The sequence below is a fragment of the Pistacia vera genome, unplaced genomic scaffold (assembly GCF_008641045.1).
Source record: "Pistacia vera cultivar Batoury unplaced genomic scaffold, PisVer_v2 Contig54, whole genome shotgun sequence".
NCBI lineage: Eukaryota > Viridiplantae > Streptophyta > Magnoliopsida > Sapindales > Anacardiaceae > Pistacia > Pistacia vera.
The window spans coordinates 465,297-473,143 of NW_022196379.1; the positions used below are offsets into that span (position 1 = coordinate 465,297).

General features: G+C 34.9%; 1 non-coding gene across 1 annotated transcript; it reads right to left on the bottom strand.

Annotated features, from left to right (window-relative positions):
• Positions 1-1,205: 1,205 nt before the first annotated feature.
• Positions 1,206-1,310, bottom strand: LOC116107573. Its single transcript, XR_004124486.1, has one exon. It is a non-coding gene; the product is annotated as a small nucleolar RNA R71 (small nucleolar RNA).
• Between the last annotated feature and the right edge of the window lie 6,537 nt (positions 1,311-7,847).

A 7,847-nucleotide genomic window follows, 5' to 3' on the forward strand; every position in this document is an offset into this window, starting at 1 on the left:
ACGCCCTGACAGAATGCTAATTGGTTCATGATTTCTTGGATGATTAGTATTTGTGCATATGCCCTAACAGATGCGCCTTTATTCATGATTTTGAGTGCTCTTATGTTTAATGGGTTTTTAATCATTAGGCTAGACTATACGCCCTAGATAGTCTCGTGTTAAAGATACTAGGTTAATCCCAAATGCGCCTTACGATAATCCCTTAATTATGTAAGTGTGAACCCTAGAAATTGGATTGTGATAACAATAATTTGATAGTTGGCATAAAACTGGATTATTATGGTGAAATTGGATACCTAGGTTGTAGTTCATTGGTTCTTAAATTAGTTTTTATTGGTGTTATTTTGGCTTAGTCAGTGGTAGTTAATTTTTAGCTTCTTTTTACACTTAGTTTTAATCACTAGTTCTTTAATTTGCTTGAATTTATTTGTTTTAATTAAGACATAGCTTATTAGGATTAATTGAGTGCTTACAAATCTCTGTGGGATCGACCCTTGCTTTTGCACACTATAGTACAGTTGTGATTCGTATACTTGCGAGGAAGTAAAATTGTGTTTTAAGTTATTTAGTTTTCTTGATAACATGCTTTAATTATTGTTATTTTTGTTATTTAATTTAATTTGTATTATTTTTATTTGGGTTATTTTTTTTGTTGTTTTGTTTTTATCTTCGTTGGTGTGTTTGTATTTGAATGCAAGGTCATCGATCACTGGATAAAGAATTAGTACCTTACGTGGATAGAGTCGATTTGATCGGTTGAAATAAGAAGGAACCAGAATTTCCTGAAAATTCATCAGATTCAGATTCGTCAGATTCAAGTTTAGAAATAGAGATAATGGCTTAACTACCTCGTCCTATGCCGGAGTATGCACGTCCTACCATAGGAACATCGCCATCTTGCATAGTGCTGAATGAGGCAGCAAGGAATTACGAATTGAAGTACATTCACTTTCTGATGTTACCGTCATTCCATGGCATAGCCACAGAGGACCCACTTACCTTTATTCGTGATTTTTATTCTCCTATTCAAACGTTTCCTTTGCAGAGTTTGACAGAAGATCAATTGCGGATGCTTTGTTTTCTTTACACCTTGAAGGATGCAGCTAAAACATGGTTCATGTCATTAAATCCTACTTCACTTACCACCTGGGATGCAGCTTATAATAAGTTCATTGGTAAATTCTATTCTCATGCCAAAACTGCAGAGTTTAGAGGTAAGATCGCTACTTTCTCACAAATGGAAGGTGAGTCGTTCCATGAGGCTTGGGAGCATTTTAAATTATTGTTGGTTCAATGTCCACATCATAGATATCCTTTAGAATTGCTTAACCAATTTTTCTATGATGGACTAACACAGGCTTGCCAAGCTATAGTTGATAATGCTGCAAGTGGTGCTATGGGAGAGAAGACTGCACAAGAGACTTATGATTTGTATGAGATGCTTGGAGCAAATTCACAACAAAAAAGTGTTAAAGGTATATCTAGAGGGATATATGAAGTAAATACTAACACTGATTTGGCTATGCAGGTTTCAAAATTGACCAAGAAAATGAAAACTATGTGCAACATGATGATGGGACAAGGACTAAGAAATTCCAACGAGGTAGGTGCTATTTGTGGTATTATTGGTCAAGCAACTAACGTTTGTTCTTCTCATAGAAATTTTCAAGAGTTTGTTGAGCAAGCCAATATGATGAATTCCTAAAACCTAAGGCCTCATGATCCTTGTTTGAATACTTATAATCTGGGTTGGAGGACAACCCAATTTTTCTTAGAGTAACAATCAGCGACAAGCGAGCTCTAATAATCAACTGTGGAAGCCCTCATTGGAAGAGACATTGAATAATTTTATTCAAATTTCTCAGAAAAACCAACAGAATTTTGAACAGAGATTTCAGCAGCAAGAGGCATCAATTAAGAAGTTGGAGGTTCAAATAGGACAGGTAGTGGAGGCCGTACAAGGCCATGTTCTTGGAAAATTACCAAGCCAACTTGAGCAAGAAAATGCAGTCACAGTACTACGAAGTGGTAAGGTAATTAATAAAGAAATTAATTCTGAGACTAATGTGAATTTAAATGATGATGTAGGGGAAGATAGAGCTAAAGAGAAGCAACCAAGCGTAGCCATTCAAAATGAGGAGATTAGTCCCATCGTTGCTCCACCAAAGCAAATGGGATAAGTCATTCTTTGAAATTTATAATATCTTGTCTAAAGTTAATGTGAACTTACCCTTGCCTTACATGATTAGGAACTTACCTGCCTACGCAAAGTTTTTCAAAGAGCTGACCACATGTAAGCATAAGAATGAGCCTCATGAAATAGTAATGATATTTGAAACAGTTAGTGCGGTGCTGCAAAGTAGATTACAACCCAAACTGAAAGATCCTGGGACTTTTATTACCAACATTACTATTGGTAATAAAAAGGAAAGGCGAGCTATGTTGGATTTGGGTGCAAGCATAAACCACATGCCATTTTCGATCTATCAACAATTGGGATTAGGAGAAATGAAGCCTACAACAATGACACTACAATTGGCAGATTGTTCTGTCAAGTATTGAAGAGGTATTGTAGAGGACATTTTAATTCAAATTGATAAATTGATTGTTCCTGTAGATTTTGTGGTGTTAGATATGGAGACGCCGTCAAAGTTCGACAATGAATTGCCCATTTTGCTTGGACGATTCATGGCCAAAACAAATACAATTATTGATGTGCAAAAAACTCCAAATGACGATTCTTGATCAAACTGCAGAATTTTCAATTTTCAATTCTTTGTATTCTCCTTCTAAAGCTAATGAGTGTCTTCTTGTTGATTCTATGGATCCAATAATTTTCTCTAGTATTTTGTAGGTTGAGACAAAAGATAAAGTAGAGTTGGCTTTGCCTACAGAGGGTAATGAATTTGCTGAGTAAGAAGCAAAGGAGTATTTAGAGGCCATAGATAGCACAATACCAAAGACGTCTGATGTTGAGTTGAGGAAGCCTCCTTGAACCAGACACCCCGTATTCCATCTATCCTAGACGTTAAATGAAGCGCTTCTTGGGAGGCAACCCAAGCTTTTTCTTTGAACTTTTTCTTTAATTTAATTTATGGTTTTATTTTCTTTTGTTTTCCAAGTGTTTTCATTGTTTTTGTTGTATTTCATGGTCTAGTTGTTTTGCAAGAAAAGAGCTTCATGCCATAGCATAAAATATTTATGCTATGGCGTAGCAAGGAAGAGACATAAGGCAATTTAGGTAGAAACTTGATGCCGCGGCATAATGAAAATGGCACCGTAGTGCCACACAAGTTTTGATGATGTCTCTAAAAGGGAGGTAACTTTCTCTTTCCTTTTCTGTTTTTCCTTTCTAATTGTTACATTGAGGACAATGTAGGTTTTAGGTTGGGGGTGGAGAAGTTCCCTTTTCTGAATTCTTTTTTTAATTTTTGTATTTTTTTTTTTTTTTTGAGATTTGGTGTGTTTTTATGTTATTTTTAATTGAGCGTGTTTCAACTTTTCTGAATTAATTTATATGTCAATGATAATAACATGATTGCAATGACATGGGCATTTAGAACAAGTCAAGTTTTACTTTAGTTTGGGAATAATTCTGAACGTTGGTTTTGCCTAAGTTTCAGATTCTCAAGAATATGGTTTGTGTGGTTGGTTAGTTCTAGCATTTAGGGATGTTTTGTGTGTAATTTTCCTATGACATTTTTGAGATCCCCAAATTCTAGAACCTATTTGATGACCACTTGAGGTGAAATCCTAGACAACACATGAATGAAGAAATGACTTAGGCCATCTTTGGACCGTTTGTGCCTTTCAAGTCAACCCTATATTTTATTATCTCTTGTCACCCTTTCGTGTCGATATTGAATTTATATTAGCCTTGATTTTCTTTCAGTTACCCTTAAACACACTACTCTACCCATGATTTTAAGAGGATTTAATCTGAATATTATTCAAAGTGAGAGTGTTTCTGTGTGGGTTAGAATGTTTTCTCAAAAAAAAAATTCTGGAGGGTATTCAAAAGAATAGGTTGGGGATTGTGGTGTGTTGTGAATATCAAGGTAAAAAGGGAAAGATTGTAATATCTATGCTTCCTAACTGTAGTTTCATTAAAAACAAAAAACAAAACAAAACAAAAAAAAAAAATCTAAAAAAAGGAAGAAAAAGAAAAGAAAAAAATGAATGAATCAAGGAAGTATGGAAAGTGTGTAAATGCAAATGCCGTTGGGAAATTTAGAGAGAATGTGATATGCTTTGAGTGATTTTGTTGCAAATAAGTAAGATTAATCCTCTTATTTTGTTGATTCCTTTCCATTCTTTCATAACCCAATACCTTAGCCTAAACATTACAAGCTTAATAAAGTCCTAATGATCTAAAGTTATGTGATTGTTCTACATTGTGGAGAGTGGTTGGAAAAGTAGGCCTATGGAGTTTGTATTTACAGAATTTTATTCATATTTCATAATTATTGGGATCAATTTTTTGTCTATGGATGTTGCATATGGTATTATTTCCGGTCTTAGGATTGACAGATTGTGGATTGATGGATGCTAGAGAGTTGAGAACGAAGGTGAGATCGATGTTTAGGATGTTCCTAGATTTGAGGTGAAGTTTGATTATTCTCTATGTTGTGTGTATGCAATTTTTGAGACACTTATATGACTTAGTTTGGAAAAATTTTGTTTTATTTTTATTTTATGTGTGAGTGTTTATGTGTTAGTTAGATTTGTTGGATGTTTGTGGGTAACATTGTTGTAAACCCTCACAAGACTATAACTCGTCCATTATGGGGACCTAGGGGTTTAAAGGCTTATTGCATACGCTAAATGCAATCCTGTTAACCTACGGAAATGGTTTAGGTTAAGTTAGTTAGAACTAGATTTTAGATCGCTTTGGTTGCTAGGGACTAGCAAGAAGCTGGTTGGGAGTTGTGATGATTGCTTGAAAGTACACTCATACTTAGTTATTCTAAGGGTATTTTGTGAGGAAATTAGGTTTAATTGGTTAATTTTACTTAATTTCTATATCTCTTTTGTATTATAGAATTACGGTATGTTTTGTGAATTTTCAGGTGTATAGGGACCTAGGGGTTTAAAGGCTTATTGCATACGCTAAATGCAATCCTGCCAACCTATGGAAATGGTTTAGGTTAAGTTAGTTAGAACTAGATTTTAGATCGCTTTGGTTGCTAGGGACTAGCAAGAAGCTAGTTGGGAGTTGTGATGATTGCTTGGAAGTGCACTCATACTTAGTGATTTTAAGGGTATTTTGTGAGGGAATTAGGTTTAATTGGTTAATTTTACTTAAATTTCTATATCTCTTTTGTTTTCTAGAATCACGGGTATGTTTTGTGAATTTTCAGGTGTTTAGGTGCTAAAAATGAGGATTTCAAGCATGGACATTTAAGATGAAAGAATCATAAGCATGTAAGAACAAACAGTTCGAGAATCGGAGCTCAAACAAAGAAGTTATGGATTTTTGAAGATTGTTCACCGTAGCAGAACTATTCCCATGCCACAGCATAAAATTGCAAAATGGACAGAAACTTCATGCTGCAATGCCAATAAATCATGCCGCGGTGCAATGCGGGAAATTTATGTTCGGAATTTTTTCTTCCAGAACATGCTGCACGAAAATGATCATAACTTGAGCTACACAACTCTGATTGACCTGGTTCTAGTAGCGTTTTAAAGCTAAGAGACAGAGATAAAACTTTTATGTTTTGATCATGGCCCAGTTCAACCTGGAATATGGTTAAAAATGAAGACAAAAGTTACATTAGATCTTGGAGATGTGCAGATGTGTCATTATGTGTTTTTAATTGAAGTATAACTTTCTACCGTAATACCCTCACGACTTTAATATTATAAATAGATATCGTTAGAAATATTTTAGGGAGCTAGGGCTTATGATATCAAATACAATTAGGAAGAGGCAAGGAGAGGAGATCTTACCTAGTGTTTCATCATCTTCTTCTTGTACTTCATAGTTTTCAAGATTTTGAGGTTTGATTTCCTTATGCTCATGTGTAACTAAACACTTTTCTAGGAATCCAATGTAGCCTAATAAGAAGGTTTTATGTCTTTATTAATTCTATTTGTCTTATCAATCCATTGCAATTCTAGTTTTATTCATTATCCTTTATTCAATCTTTAATTGATGTTATTGCTTGATCACCTTTAATGTTAATTAATTGATTGTGTGAGACAAGGTTAGACTACATACCCTAGCTAATCTTGAATAGCTCATGTGAATGGATGATTAGTATTTTGTGCATACGTCCTGACAGAATGCTAATTGGTTCATGATTTCTTGGATGATTAGTATTTGTGCATATGCCCTAACAGATGCACCTTTATTCATGATTTCGAGTGCTCTTATGTTTAATGGGTTTTTAATCATTAGGCTAGACTATACGCCCTAGATAGTCTTGTGTTAAAGATATTAGGTTAATCCCAAATGCCTTAAGGTAATGCCTTAATTATGTGAGTGCGAACCCTAGAAATTGGATTGTGATAACAACAGTTTGATAGTTGGCATAAAACTGGATTATTATGGTGAAATTGGATACCTAGGTGTTAGTTCATTGGTTTTTAAATTAGTTTTTATTGGTGTTATTTTGGCTCAGCCAGTAGTAGTTAATTTTTAGTTTCTTTTTACACTTAGTTTTAATCACTAGTTCTCTAATTTGCTTGAATTTATTTGTTTTAATTAAGGCATAGCTTATTCGGATTAATTGAGTGCTTACAAATCTCTATGGGATTGACCCTTGCATGTGCACACTATATTACAGTTGTGATTCGTATACTTGCAAGGATTAAAATTGTTCATCAGCCATGGCACGGTTGATTGTGGATTAAGTGTGCTATAGCACAGTGCTATGGCATGGTTGATTGTGGACTAAGTCTTCTACAGCACAGTGTTGTGGCATGGTTGATTCTGGACTAGGTGTGTTGCGGCACTGTGCTGTGACATAGTCCAATTCCTCTTCCAACCTTGTACCATTCTTTAGCACTCCAGAGATTATTATTTTTAGCACCATAAAGATGGAATATGGAAAAGTGGTAAACATATGAAATGTATAATTTTAAATTATCTTTCCAACTGTTTAAGAATCGTATTAATCTGAGGTCTATAGCTCGAGTTATTGTCAAAACACCGAGGCATGCTCAAACTGGAGCGTAATCTAAAATCTCTTCTTTATTTCAAAGCTCCATACTTTTTCAATTCAACTCCGATTCTCGATCCGTTTGTTTCTACTCATCACTCATTCCATTTTCGACATGATTCTTCATCCGAGCATAACAGTTAGCACTAATAACCTGAAAACACTCAAACACACATGTCATCCCATAAAAGACAATTATAAAAGTATTAAGCAACTTTACCAAATTAAGCTTAATTTCTCACAGATAATCCCCATAAACCACTAAGTAAATGTGTATTTTCAAGCTCTATCACATAGATCGAGAACAAGGAAGTGTACCAGATCATGATAGATGATGGAAGCGTAATCAATATTATCTACATTGAGGCATTTCACAAAATGGGTTTTAGTGAGTAGGATCTGAAACCGTCGTCAACAATATTATACAAATTCATGGGTGATCATCGCCTATTTCCCAAAGGGACGATCACCCTACCCATCACTTTGGGCAAGGAGCACCAAAACAATGAAGTTAATGGTAGACTTCATAGTGGTTAGCAGTTCGATGACGTATAATGCAGTACTAGGTAGGCCACTCCTTGACAACCTGAAAGTTGTCACTTCTGTTCACTGCTAAACAATAAAGTTCCCTACTTTAGCTGGAGTTGGGATCATCAAAAGCTCGCAAATAGACTTTTGGGA